At 38.7% G+C, this 13,953-nt stretch overlaps 1 long non-coding RNA gene across 2 annotated transcripts; it reads right to left on the bottom strand.

Moving 5' to 3' along the window:
* Positions 1-521: 521 nt before the first annotated feature.
* On the bottom strand, positions 522-12,928 carry LOC105266208 (uncharacterized). 2 transcript variants are annotated; one of them, XR_892150.1, is made up of 3 exons: positions 12,288-12,928; positions 7,152-7,281; positions 522-1,046 (listed from the first exon to the last, which is right to left on the bottom strand). It is a non-coding gene; the product is annotated as an uncharacterized lncRNA (long non-coding RNA). The 2 variants fall into 2 exon arrangements; XR_892149.1 differs by lacking the exon at positions 522-1,046 and adding an exon at positions 1,557-1,926.
* Between the last annotated feature and the right edge of the window lie 1,025 nt (positions 12,929-13,953).

The following is a 13,953-nucleotide window of genomic DNA, read 5'->3' as shown; positions in this document are numbered from 1 at the left end:
GGGTGGGTGAGGAGGCAGGGGGTATTACAGTATGAACCATTCAGAACCAGTGCCAAGTCATTGATAGGAGCGACCAGGCGAGGTCAACTATTTGTACGCGTGACAGACCCCTCCAGGGAATCACGTCCTTCTATTGATGATGGCGTTTGCCCACGTACTACACGCATTCCCTATACGTGTCCAAAAAAAAAAGTATATAGATTTCCCAACGACTATCACTCATGAATTGAACGAGATACCATAGAGCATTCTTGAGTAATTCATAGTTAATGTTTAATAGTTTGCAAGCCTTCGACCATGGCATTGTCAGTACACAGTGAGAAAGGTTTATTGAAAAATATGGAGACGATTTCGATCAAGCTCTCAGATGATGATCAGATCACACCTGAATCGTATTACCCGAAGAAAAAAATTACTCTGAATTAATTTTCTTGGCACAAGTAAGTGTACAGAAATATTCGCATTCTGCGTTAGTATTTATTATTATTTTAAAAGTTTATTAAAGGTCATAATATAATAATTCTCCAGAGCATATGTTTATCATTAATGGAATCTATAATGTGAATACCGGATTTTGGGCAATGAATTTTTTTCTGTCCCTGAGTGGTATATCTACGAATTTTTAAGTTTTCACTCCAGATGGTGAAAAGGAAAGAGAATAATTCTACTTAATGAAAATAGAATGTATCACTGGAGAATAATCCTGAGAAAATACTTCTGCAGGTTTATCAAATAACAGAGTGCAAAGAAGATGGTCGAATATCTCAGAGAAAAAAAACTTACAAGCCATGAGGATTGTTAACTGCAATGAGGGAGCCGAATTATGCAGTAGTAACGTTGCAACGTAATAATAAAACACAATTCGTACGCCTGACCAAGCTAAGTATGCGTCATACCACTTTATTCTCGGACTCGGTTAATTGTTCTAATTAAGAGGATCCCAGCTCCAGAATAACTCGTCGGAGTTATATTTGTCCGTATACAACTATCCACCCGCTTCCCTTTCCACAGTTGTCGGGCTATTTTTACACCATAGAAAAGAAAGCCTAAAGACAAAAAAAGAAGAAGACCAATGAAAAAAATGAAATAATTTGCAGTCGCAATGCCCACCACCATTCGTCATTGCGATTGTTATTTCATCGTACACCATTTCATAATTTATTATAAAGTATATATCCACATGAAAGAGACCACTTGGGTAGTATTGGATTTATGCATAAGGATATGAACATAATATTGCTATTTTTATTTGTATTTTGGGATGCGGTGCAATCCGCCATTCTGGTCCAGAGTTCTCCTGAATAGAGCGAAAAATTGGAATGAAAATAATACTAAAGCGGAATGATGAAAACAGAGCAGGCGAAAGACAAGAGAGAAGGAGGAGGGTGGTATCAGAAGGTGAAGGAGTCAAAAGCGAGACAATGTGAGATAAACGAATGAAGGAATGAGAAATAAAAATTGCAGGAATAAAATGGAGTTGGGGAGTTCGAGCGACTAAACGAGTTTTTGACGACAGCAGTCGGAGAAAATATATACATATATCGATATACATGTATATATCGTAGTTTGTTTCTTGTGTTGGTCCATTCGCATCTGTAGCACATTGCCAGACAGCAGGGGAAGAAGGTGTGCTGTTAGCTCCTGAGAGGCTTTGCTCGCACAGCAATGCCTAAGTACATAAGCCCCAGAGAGCGAAACCGGGGGAAGCCGACGAGGAGGAGGTTGGCCACCTATACAAGGACCTAAGCGGTCAGTGGGAACGGAATGCAGGTACAAGTCCCTCATTCCCCTCGCCCTTTGAGATGCCCACAATCTCTTTCTCTCTTCATTCTCACAGCACCACCATATCCTTTCCTTCCCTCCTCACCTTCACCACCACCCCCAAGACCAAACATCACCACCATGTCTCCTTATTCTTCCTTCCTCCTTGTTTTTTAACATGAAAATAATTAAACAGTCAAAATTACCATCATGGAGGTCAACGCTATGGCAACGCAGTAAAGGCCCTTCAACGGGCCCAAAATCCTATATCCTATATTTCCGATATCCTACATTTAATTATTACTATTTAATTTTCTCCGTGTGGGCTGATAAACAGTAATTAATACCAACGATAAAAGTATTCGTATGAGTTTGATATTATGATGCTAGTATAGGTACCAGCTGAGTCTATGTGAGAAGCAGTAGGAAGAGAGGCTTGTGAACTCATGGATTGCAACACTAAAACTACTTCTATCTTTCCCCCTTCCTTCTGCGGTATGCCACCTTCTCCGACCCTCATGCTAATGTTTGTACTATATATTTGAGACTTGAAGTGTTGCTACGCGGATTTGTTCTCCAGTAAAATAAAAGTACACTGTCAGCTAATCGTTCCCTTTTTTCATTCATTGTTGAGTGGTATCTTTTGGTCCATCTGATATTAAAAATTGTGACAAAATCTGAAATAATAAAATTAAGATAACTGTGTGGACATCGTGACTCACAGGAGTTAATTTAAACAGCGATCTCGAAACACTGAATTTTGCTCGTGGGGAGGCTGCGTCTGGAATGCCACTGTGGGCCGGTGGGAGCCCTAAGATACAAAAATAAAAACGTCGACATTTTAATGAAAATTTTTTCATAGATTCTGACTCTGTCTGAGTTTAACCATCAATGCTCCAGTGGGCACGTTCTCTGAATTCGGAACTCGTTTCTTGAAGTTCAGTTTGATAATTATTATAGGCCATCCATATTTGAACTCACAGATTGTGATATTTATAATCTATACTGAGTGTTTGGATCGTTGAGCGTTTGCATTGCAAATATCTTACATCTATTTTGAGGGTTACTGTGCGAAATTAAGGTACTCGTTGCACCTGCCGGAGACAGTGTGCAATAATCGCAAGTCTCATTCGAGAGTGCACCCCATCCTTTAAAAACTCGTTGAAATATATTATGCCCATCTCATTACTGTAATTATGATCAATTATTCAAATTTTATAACACCTATTATTTCCGTCTACAAAGTGTGTATTCCTCAGGGTTATCGGGAACACTTAGAAAAACTTGAAAAACAATTTTGAAAAATGCAAGCTAGATCCAAAGCGGTTTAAAATTAAAAAATTATATCATAAATATCATAAATTCTCGTCAAAATGATTGTACATAAGAATATAAAAACAGGTAATAATAGACGAAAAAACGTCATGCCCTTTCCGTAATTTACGGAAACCTACACAATGTTAGGAGCGCGTCAGAGAATGCTTTTTACGTGAGTATATTTCACGTGGTGACGGTACCGGGTACCCGTTGTTCCTACGAAGAAAACGTGGATACCTAACGTCCTATACGTTTTATATATACGCGTACGTGCAATCCAACAGTCGGCGTGGGACCACCGCAACTGAAAAAGTCGCACGGCGGAACAGGGGTGCTCACTTCTAGAAAATTAGACGAATCCACGTGCCCACACATCCTTTTTATCCCCTTGAAACATCATATACATGATATACTGGCGCAAAAATATTCGTTCATTAAACTCATCATTAATTAATCAAATTGAAACATTCTACATCGACTGGAGTATTCAATATTAATAAACCTCAAATACCTTTCTTATCATTCCAACCAATTAAAAAAGTTTCTAAGTCAGAATTATCTAAACCTACCTCATGGCTGTAACATCACAGGGTCATTGAACTCATTAATGAAAAAATTAATAATCAGCCTTGTAATCAGGGAAGATAATGAGATAAGCCGTACAAATAGAACTTGTTGAGTGTAAAATTCGTGGTGAGAATTGTACTGTGGACATGACGAGTTCAGTACTATCATTATTCCTACAGAACCGAAGGAATTGTACAACGAGAGCAGCTGATGGATTACTTCTTGCATACATGACCACGGGTTATTGGAAGTACAAGAGAAATGCTCAAGATGAGAGGGAATGTGGAGTGGAGAGAAGAGGGAGAAAATAAGATCTCACGGGTCGGTGAAAGACATCGACAAGTTGAAAGGAGCAAGAAAAATTCGGGCAGGATGCTTCTGTTGATTATGGTCTGTTTCAAGGTGTAGAAAATCAGGGTGCAGAGCGGGGAAAAAGGAGAAATGGCAAAGGGATAAAATGTAGAGGACTGCCTGCTTCGAGATGGGCACGTGTCTCCTGCCAGGACATCTGCTTCTCAAAAGGCTCCACTGTTACCTTTCCATTATATCGTTTACTTTAGAAGCCTGGTGCTCAGCACACTCTCCTTCTCTTTTTCATTCTGCAGTATATATAACCTATGAGTTGAAACAGCTGGCCTCCTTCTACTGCCCTGCTGCCTCGATTTTGGAGTACACCTGCCCTTGAGGGAGACATCCAAAAGTAAAGAATAAAAATCCCCATCATCAACTCTGGTTTCTTCGTTGAATGCGACCATAAAAATTTTGTGATCCACATTCGAAGCGGTTTTGAGAGATGTAGATGAAGACACCATTCTGATATCAATCATAATTTGATGATCCAAAATTTTGTCTGTAAACTGAGTTTCAATATTTTCGATGACTTTACGATAATTTATTCATTGGAAATTTATCACAGTGAAAATCAAAGAGCTCTTCAACACCCGGAAGCCAAACTCTTTTGGTTTCTTTTGGTTTTTTATTTGACGATCAAGCTGAGTCGGCGAGCAGACAAAAAATATATGAGGTGTGCTCCGGCGGTCGATGTGACCGAGGCCGGAATTCGGACGGGGAGGCAGTGAAAGGAAGCGGGTAGAACAAGAAGAGAAGTTTGTGCGTGTCTTTCGGCATTTGGTCGTGGTATTGTGGGGTGACATAATTTTGTAGGATGTTGCACGGCGCTCGTCGGCTCGTCGCTATTTCGGGTCGGGCGTCGACCCAGCACAGACGCCTCCCAGACTATTACTTCAATGCAAACGCAACGTTGAAACTCCACCATCTTATATCAATCATTATTCTTGAATTTTTTTCATTTTCCATTTATTCCCATCCTTGCCAAAATGACTGAATTAATCAGGTATCTCTCACTACCTGTTCGGCTCGCATTTTATATCCAATCTCCTCATTTTCAACAATTACGGAACACTGTGCTAACTGCGTGTTAGCTGGGAATTCAAGTGCTGTAGGTAGATGGTACGATGAATGGGTTGTAGGTACACGTACCGAAAGGAAGTTCGTTTCCTTCCTACGTCCGATGTCACGCGCAGCGGCCCGTTTATATAATCCATCCTGTGACGTCAGGCAACACGTTCAATCCATTCATTACTGTGAATCGACTGCTATACACTCTCCTCTAACACGTATATAAACGTTTGTATATATTTCCAGTGGTGAGAGTAAGAGAGATAGGTGCGAGACCTACGACGGAAAAACCTAACGGAATTAGTTCTCCCTCTTTTTTCCATGACGCGCCGGTTCTTCCGAGTCAATATATCCGGTTAGATATGATCAACTATAACGGCTGTTTCCAATTAAGTTGGAAATAATTGAAGAATATGCGCATTTGCCACAAAATGTCACATTCCATTCTAAAACATTAAATTACACACGAGAATACTCGAGACTTTTTCATCGATTTTATATCTTTTCACTTGAGCGCATGCAGTAATTTTACTGCTGTTCATCGTATCGTACTTCTATTTTTCCGATGTTATATATAGCATACGAATGACGTAAGGACTCAGTTACGCGATAAGAATTCTGACGCCTCCATTCACAATCAGTCATCGAGCGCAAAGCCAGGGCCATGATCTATAGAGTTAAAACTCATTACTATCAATACTGAACTGGAAAAAGATGATGGACGAAGTTGGCGAACGTGATGTGAGTGAGATTGATTCCATCAATGAAATTCAATCAGATGTACTTTTCGACTGATAAATCATAGAGGAATATTGTCTGAGTTCAACTGTGGCGTTGGTTAATTAATCTATTCGTGGAAATCACAACTCCGATCACGTAGAGATTTTCTCCCATCTCTTCTACCAAAATGGCCGAGAATAAAGTGCACATAAAAATTTTACATAAACGTAGTATAAAGGAATCGAAATTATAATTTTTTAATCGTTGCCATTGTTCAATGGTGTACGCCATTATGATTATATGGATCGTTGAAGCATGTTATTGTCCTTTGTGTTGTGCACAGTGTAATGAAGATAGTCTCCTGGATTAATTCTTTTTTCATAAGATTGTTAAGCCAACGAAAGATATACAAAAAGAAATTGATATATTATTATTTGCATATGCCATAAAAATTTTAATCTTACTGACTTCATAATCGACATGTATGAAAAATCAGATTTGGTTTTGCTGTGCGCGATTCATAAGAAAATCATTGCAAAACGATTGATAGCAAGAAATTTTATGGAACTGTTACGGAATTTTCTCGGATCGTTCCGGTATTTTTATCTGAATTTTCTGTGAAAAACTACAACATCGTCACGGTAATTTCGTTAATCACTTCCGATTACACAATTTGGTTGGATGATAGGTGTCTTATTAATCATTTTTACGTGCACTTCGGGGGAGAGAAAAGAGAGAGAAGAAACATTTTAGAGTATGAGAGCTGTAAAGAATGTGTGTTACGGACGTTTGCGCAACAGGTCAGACATGCGTTTGACGCAGGTGGCGCTCTGACACAAGGCCATTATCTGCTTCAAAACCATTCTTATCATATGCTCCGCATGATACGATTTTTTCCCCGCATTGAAGCCATAAACAGAAAGAAAAAAAAAATGAATATTTACCCACACGGGGAAAGTTAAATAATAAAAATTTCTAACGCGGAATTCGCGGCCAGTAAACGGTACTAAAGTTTAGTAAGCATTATATTCATGAGCATGAGAACATGCTACACTATTAAAAGAAAAGAAAATTCCATGACACGATCAATTCTCACGGGCATAATGATGACCGCGATTAAAGGGCAGAAAATCAGAAAATTTCAAGTTAAACTATAAATTTTTAATTACAAGATGTGATTAAAAGACAAGATCCCCACATTCCGTACGGAAAATTCAATCAAAAATTTTAAACAGATTATTATGGCACATCGATAGAAAAAAATTGCACATTGGAATACTTGTTAAAGAAGTAGCAGCTTCGCTCCAGTCTGTCCCCGCCCCTGTCTGACACAACATTTTTCAAATCCGGGTTTTTCCCACACTTACCGAAGACGCTCTCTTCACCGTCAGTCGTGTATGTAAATTTTCGTCATTGTTCAAGCAAAATAACAATATGCTCATGTTTTCCTGTGCTCTAGCTTCGTTTCATCGATAATAAAAGTGTATCTCGGCTCCTCTGAAACAGAAAGAGCACCAAAGAATTATTACACTTCAAACCACATAAGCCAATGACAAGATTGTTTTTTATATATTTCCCGCTTAAACAGTTTAAAATTCCAAATGGGATGGTATATATGAAATCAAACGCATATCATCATATGAAGTTTAAAGTATCATGTTTCGAATTTTAAATGCATAATTTGAATTAAATCGGCCTTTCATGGGGGAAAAATGGAAAAATAGGATGTATTTTTTTTAAACCCACCACTGCGCTAGATTATCGTTAAAACAATAAATTGGAAGTTATAGATGCAAGGTCTCAAGAACGATTGATCGAAATGTAGGACTTGTCTCTCTGATATCTCTTGTTATATCTATTTCAACAGTCTAGAGTTCATCCAAACCCCGTTGTCTCCTTCAAATGCTCTTCACCAATGAGATCGCTCACTTCCAGCGAAGTCGTGTACAAGCATGACACATACACACACAGTGAAAGAAAAAAAAAAGGGAAGGGTGAGGTAACATACATTATTATGTGCTGTAGTAATAAGAGAGAGAACTGTCGACGTCACCAGTGCCGGAAATGGTGCGCACGAAGTGAATGACCTAGTTTTGCGTTATACGATCAACAAAAAAGAGAATCAATCGACTAAAACGTTAATACTAAAACCAAAGGGTTCGTTCGTCTCGTGGACTATTCATCCTTTTTTCTTCTCTCATGGTTCCATCGAATAAACATTAATACGAGATATTATGGTTATCATGAAAGCATAGACACATAAATGAAGTTCACCCGAGTCGAAATATTTCGAAATGTTACGAAAATATTTCGTAAGATTCGTTCTCTATTGGTCAACTCCAACTGGAAAATTTAAATTTGGCGCACAGAGTGCGCAGTAAGTCTCGTGGGAAATAACTCACGAACTTGGAGTCGTGGAGTTGGACCTTTGGAATTCCTCTCATTACAGAGGACGGGATAACAGAAAGAGAGAAATGAGCGGAGAAAAAGAGAGTGACGGATTTTAAAAGCGCCAAGGAACTTTCTAAAAAAATGATTCTGAGTTCGTTGAACCGGTCAACACCACGTGTATCGCCAATTGGTGTTATGTGAGAAAAAGAATTTTTTTTTTTTTGGGTCAGTGGGTCATTCATGATGGAACTTCTAAATGCGGGGAATATTTTAGGTGGCCTTTTGCATTTTTATCTCACGGTTGAGTTTATTCATTGAAAGAGAGACGAGGGAAAGAATTGTAATTCTCCACTTCTTTTTTATCGAACAATAAATAATTATTTTCCTTCTTTTTAACGGAAAATAGACGGCATCATGTATGTACCCTTGGGTTGGGGTGAATTGCTCAAACCCACTGTCGTGGCATTGTACTGTCGTAGGGTCGTGGGAAAAAGTACTATACCATCGTCGTGGTCTGCGCCGTGTGGTTCATTCATGGCAAGAACTTGAATGGAGCTCAGACTACTGCATGGCTCAGAGTGTACATGAGGAAGAAAGGGTAACGTCAGAGGGAAATCTCGTGTGTGCAGGACTTACAATGAAATGCATTTGAATTACCACGCCATTTCAATACATACAGTGGAATTTCTTCAGGAAGCGAAGATATTAATGAGCATATTTTTCAAAAAATCTTTCAACTGTCATTAAGTTTTACGAAATAATTGATTGAAACGAAAAATGAAGTGGTAAAACGGTTAGACTCCATAAACACAAATTAACGCTGAAAAACTGGTTGTGTCGAGGAAAATATTCCGTGAAAATAACGGAAATCAAGTTCGCTTGCTCATTACGAAATTGACTTGAAAAATTCAAGTGACTCTATCCCAATTTTGCATAAATAATTAAGATAGAAATTACGGATTGGATAATAATTATAAACCAGTTGCGTAGAATTTCCAGTATGTGATTCAGGAATTACAGATTGCGTTGACTGACAGAAATTTTAGCCTCGATTTTCTCCTTGTAATATATTGACGTAGATGAAGAACACGCGATAAAAAATTGATTGAGAAGTGATTAGAATCGGAATGGGAATTTCTAGTTGGGTTGTGATGGTTGGGCATGAGGTATACAGTATTTATGAAGAAACAGAAGGGATGAGCACCGCTGATACAGTGCAGAGAAGTTCCCACGGTCCTCTCAGGCCGTCACTAGTTATATCGCGCCTAGATATGTTCGTCCCTGGTGAGACTGACCAATGGTTTACACCGATAGGCCATTTTACCGAGCCAATCGCACTGTTAAACACGTACTCGTATACTGACACATAACCTGGCAAGTAACGGGTCAACATGAGCGCATAGTGACAGATCACATTGAGGTGAATAAAATCATGAGAAATGCATTTTCCATTTGCAAACATCTTTGCAACAAAAAGTTTCAGTTTTTCAGTGAATAGCTTATAAAAATGAAAATTTATCAATTTTTTGAAATTCAAATTTCAATAGAAATGGTGTCGGGTAAGTATTGAAATGGAGTTAAAATACTGGGTAATATTGAAAAGAACCTATCAAGTGAGGCTGTACCCGCGTCAAAGTTGAATGAACTAACGTGTTGATTTTTTGTTACTTCAACTTCTACTTTTCCTTTCGTTTCTCTCTGGTCCAGAGATCTATCTATTATTCGTGTCATTCGAAGGATATTTTCAATTTTCGTATCACGATTCTGGTCTCAGTAGTTCAAATATATATTTGAAATATATGTTCATATGTATGTATGCGACTGATTTTTTATCGAAGATAGCATAATAATAATTTATGTGATAAGGCCTTTCCAGCCGTCTGACATACATTGTTCTTTATCATGAGGCCCAACTCAGCGAGTTCTGAGTAGGCCTAGGCCGGTAAGTAACACTTACCTAAAATGAACGACTTTAGGTCGAAACTCGACAGAATTCTGGCTTAAAATATTTGTTTTGGTTCAGGTTTCATTGCAAATTCCACGAGTTGGATGATTTTTAAAATCCTAACGATGACAGTTCCTTGAATTATTATTGTTTTGATTAGTTTCATTTTCCCGGAAATATTCCGAATATTCAGTGGAATAGCAGACGAGAAGAATTTTTGGAATTTTGCCGAGAAAATTTAGACAAACATTTATACCGGTGTAGAATCTTCAACAACGTTCTTGACATTCTCGTAATAGGGTGGCCATGTTTGAGAGCTTACAACGCAGCAAGTTGGTAGTCGATAAAATAACGTGATTCTGGTAAACGAATACCATGGAACGCACAAGAGAGAAACTTTTGTGCCATATAAGGGCTTGTTTAGCCGGATCCCACGACCTGTCTTGTATACCCTCCACCCAGAAACGTAATTCCCTCTTCGTCCTGGCGCCTTCTTCTTTACGATTGATCTTAAGACCTTCCTCACTGTATTCATGATAGACCTTCATTCGTCCCCCCCCTTATCTCTGAAAAGGCGTCAGAATTCATGCTGTTCACATTATTGGTAAAAATAGTCCTCCTTTTTTGATGAGCCTGTGGAGCCTCGGTGCTTAAAACCTACGATTCCTGAATTGCTACGCTGATTTTGACTTTGAGAATGCTCATGTATCCATTTGTAATCTCGTCATATTGAACGGTCCATAGGTGGACGTATGTCCATTGCAATGTCTGAATCCAGTAAAAACGGATATTCATGGAATTTTATGAGAATTGACTGCATTAGGAAAATGGAGTTGTAAGAAAATGGAATTATATGTAATAGAAAAATTACCAACGAACAACTGAAAAAATAGTAAACGAAAGAAAGACCACACGAGGGAAAACGAATGATAAGGCGTGTGTATAGCTACTCGTATCGTACTGAGAATTGGTGGAACAAACGCAGCAGACCGTTCCGTCTCGTCGTGGCTGAGACTCTAATGACGTCATTATCTCTAATTAGGATCCTTATGAATTTACCGCCGATGCAGTCGCAGTCCCTCTTATTCTTGCACCTGGTCTATTACTTCACTGTTTGAATTCAAAAGCTTTTTTGGCGTTCGAGTTATCCCCAAGTAAAAAATTATTCATTCAATTTTCTGGCTAAACTGCTCATTCATGCACCATGTGGGTGCACTATTACTTTAATTGGAGACTTGAGAGTTTTTAAACTGAGGAAGTTTTTCCGCGAGAACTCAAGTATTGAGCTAGTTCAACCTGTTGCGTTTATATACCGCAACACAGTGAAGTGACGCAGAAGCAAATAAATTCAATATTTAATATTCCGTTTTATTCTATGTTGGATCCAATGATTGGCCTCAATTATGGACATTGGCTAATACTTAATGGAGCGGAATTAATGGGGGCCTCGTAGAACAACGCCGGAAAAAGATTTCCCTATCTTACTGAAAAGGAGGAATCGAGAAGACTGGGATATAAAAGTATTGAAAAGATGTGTTGTCTCCATTTGACACCGGTCTTGGTTATGACTTCTTATCACGTAATTTCCAAGATCTTTTACGGATGTTTTGCATTCTTTGAACGACTACGAATGCGCGTTTAAATCTTCATGCGAAGGGGAGGGAGGCGGGGGGCGCCCACGTGTATATGATGATGGTATATGTACATGATGAGTATTTGTATGGAAAGAAACATTCCTCAACATATGATAAAAGAAAACTTGTAGGTCTAGGAGAAAAATTATCTTCTCCATTCGATAATTACGTATACTATTTTCTCATATTATTCAATTGTTTCGACACTGAACATTTAAATGTTCCGATATTAAAACATCATCATTAATTATTTATCACAGATATTACAGGTAAATGCTTATCTGCAATAACTCGAATTGTTAGATCTTGTCTACCTGAGTGATAGTAGGACATTCTATAGAGAGGAAATATTTCTACCTCGTAAGATATTCAATTTGTCCCTTAAAATTTTCTAAATGCCTGGATATCGAAGGAAATGGCCATTCACGAGGAAAACAAAAATATTGAAATTCTTCGAAGTAATCTTGGGGCTTTTATATGACCAACAATATCAAGGCAAAAGAATGGTTTTCGTAGTTGGCCTTGGTACATACCTCAGTATTTATTCCGAAAATCCATGAGTGAATAACACGCAGTTCTCAGGTTGAACAAATATTCGTCGTAACTTTCAAGTTAATATTCATCACTATAATCGTCTTTTCACTCTCACTATTTCCCGGTGTCATTAACCTTGTCAACTTTATATTCAGAAACAAATAATTCATATGCTTACCGATAACCAAAGTTTTGTGCATTTGAAAAACAGAAAGAGAGGGAAAGCAGTCTGCATACGATAAAGTTTCACAGAACTGTAACTGTAGAAAAACTAAAGATTGAAAGGCTAATGAGAAGTCATTGGACATGTCTGTCAGAGCAATGATAGTTGTGTAAGCGTGGCGTCTTAGTTGGAGCAAGTGAGGCTTGTTAATGGTTAACGAACAGTAAATTGTATAGATTTCAAATTTACAAATTGACTTGAGGTAAAAATGGAGTCGGAGGTTTACCAAATATGCTTCGGGTATTAATTAAGATTGGTAAACGAGATGGACGGGGTGAGATGTATTTGTCAACAAGGAGAATGATTAATCGGTTGGATGATTGTGTAGGCGGAAGGAAGGAAGACGCGAACTGTCAAGCACCTTTGGTCGACGGGCGGTTGGCGGTTGGCGGTTGACGGTTGGTGGCTGATGGCTGACGGCGGCGAGCGAGGACTGAGGACTGAGTAGGCCAGCCGTATTCTTGCGGATCCCCTCCTCCATGGCACCTTCACGACTCAGCGACAGGGTGAACTGGGGGAAGAAGAAGAAGAAGGGGGAATGATGCGCATAGACTCGAGGTGGAAAAACTCGAGGACCGAGACCGTGTAACGCGCCGCGACGTCGAAGGACGCCGTTGGAATTCATCTCTCTCTCTCTTTCTTCCCCCCCACCGCGCCCCCTTTCATTTACATTCTTCGTTTTTTTTTTCATCTATGCTTGAAATTCGATGACTACACTGCGATTATCAGGCTCGTTTTTCAAACCTCGTCAAATCCGATTCTTCAATTCCACATGACGACCCATTCGGAAAATCATTTTAAAGCGGGGAGAGGAAAATAAATAATGTGGAGATTCGTGTTCTTTTTTTCAGTTCTTTTCGACATTGTATTTTCATCAATTATATTTTTTCAGGCCTTGCGTAACTCGCCATCTTGCGGTTATCTTGGACACTTCTCATCAATGGAACAAAATGGCCGACAAGCTTTGCCGAGTGGATACAGTTGGAGGGATTGGAAAATCAACAATTGAAAATTGAATTACAAGTTGATTTATACCTTCTTCGTGGGATTCGATAATGGTATATTGGATTTTTAGTATTCGTATTTTTAGGTGAAAGTTGCGATTTAGGAAGTCGTTTTTTTGTGTACCAGCCGCAACCGAAGAATTTTATTTCTCTCGGTGGTTTACAGACTTTGAATGGGTATGCATGGAATACGAAGGCGCAGTTTGCCGATAGCCTTCGAACCTACTTCGCAATCGATTTATACTCATTGATAATACAGATTCTCAATGAGCTATAATAGTTGTGAAACGTAGGACCGATTTAAAAACATTCAGTAAGTGCCGGTTGAAATAAGATGAAAAAGAAAATTAATTGATCATGAAAAGAGGAATTGAAAGAGTAATGGTTTTTTATTTTGAAACGGAATTCTTCGTAAATTACTTATTGTTGAATCTGTGA

The sequence above is a fragment of the Fopius arisanus genome, unplaced genomic scaffold (assembly GCF_000806365.1).
Source record: "Fopius arisanus strain USDA-PBARC FA_bdor unplaced genomic scaffold, ASM80636v1 scaffold00037, whole genome shotgun sequence".
NCBI lineage: Eukaryota > Metazoa > Arthropoda > Insecta > Hymenoptera > Braconidae > Fopius > Fopius arisanus.
The sequence above is the reverse complement of the archived record's forward strand: the minus strand, read 5'-3'. Positions and strand labels throughout refer to the sequence as shown.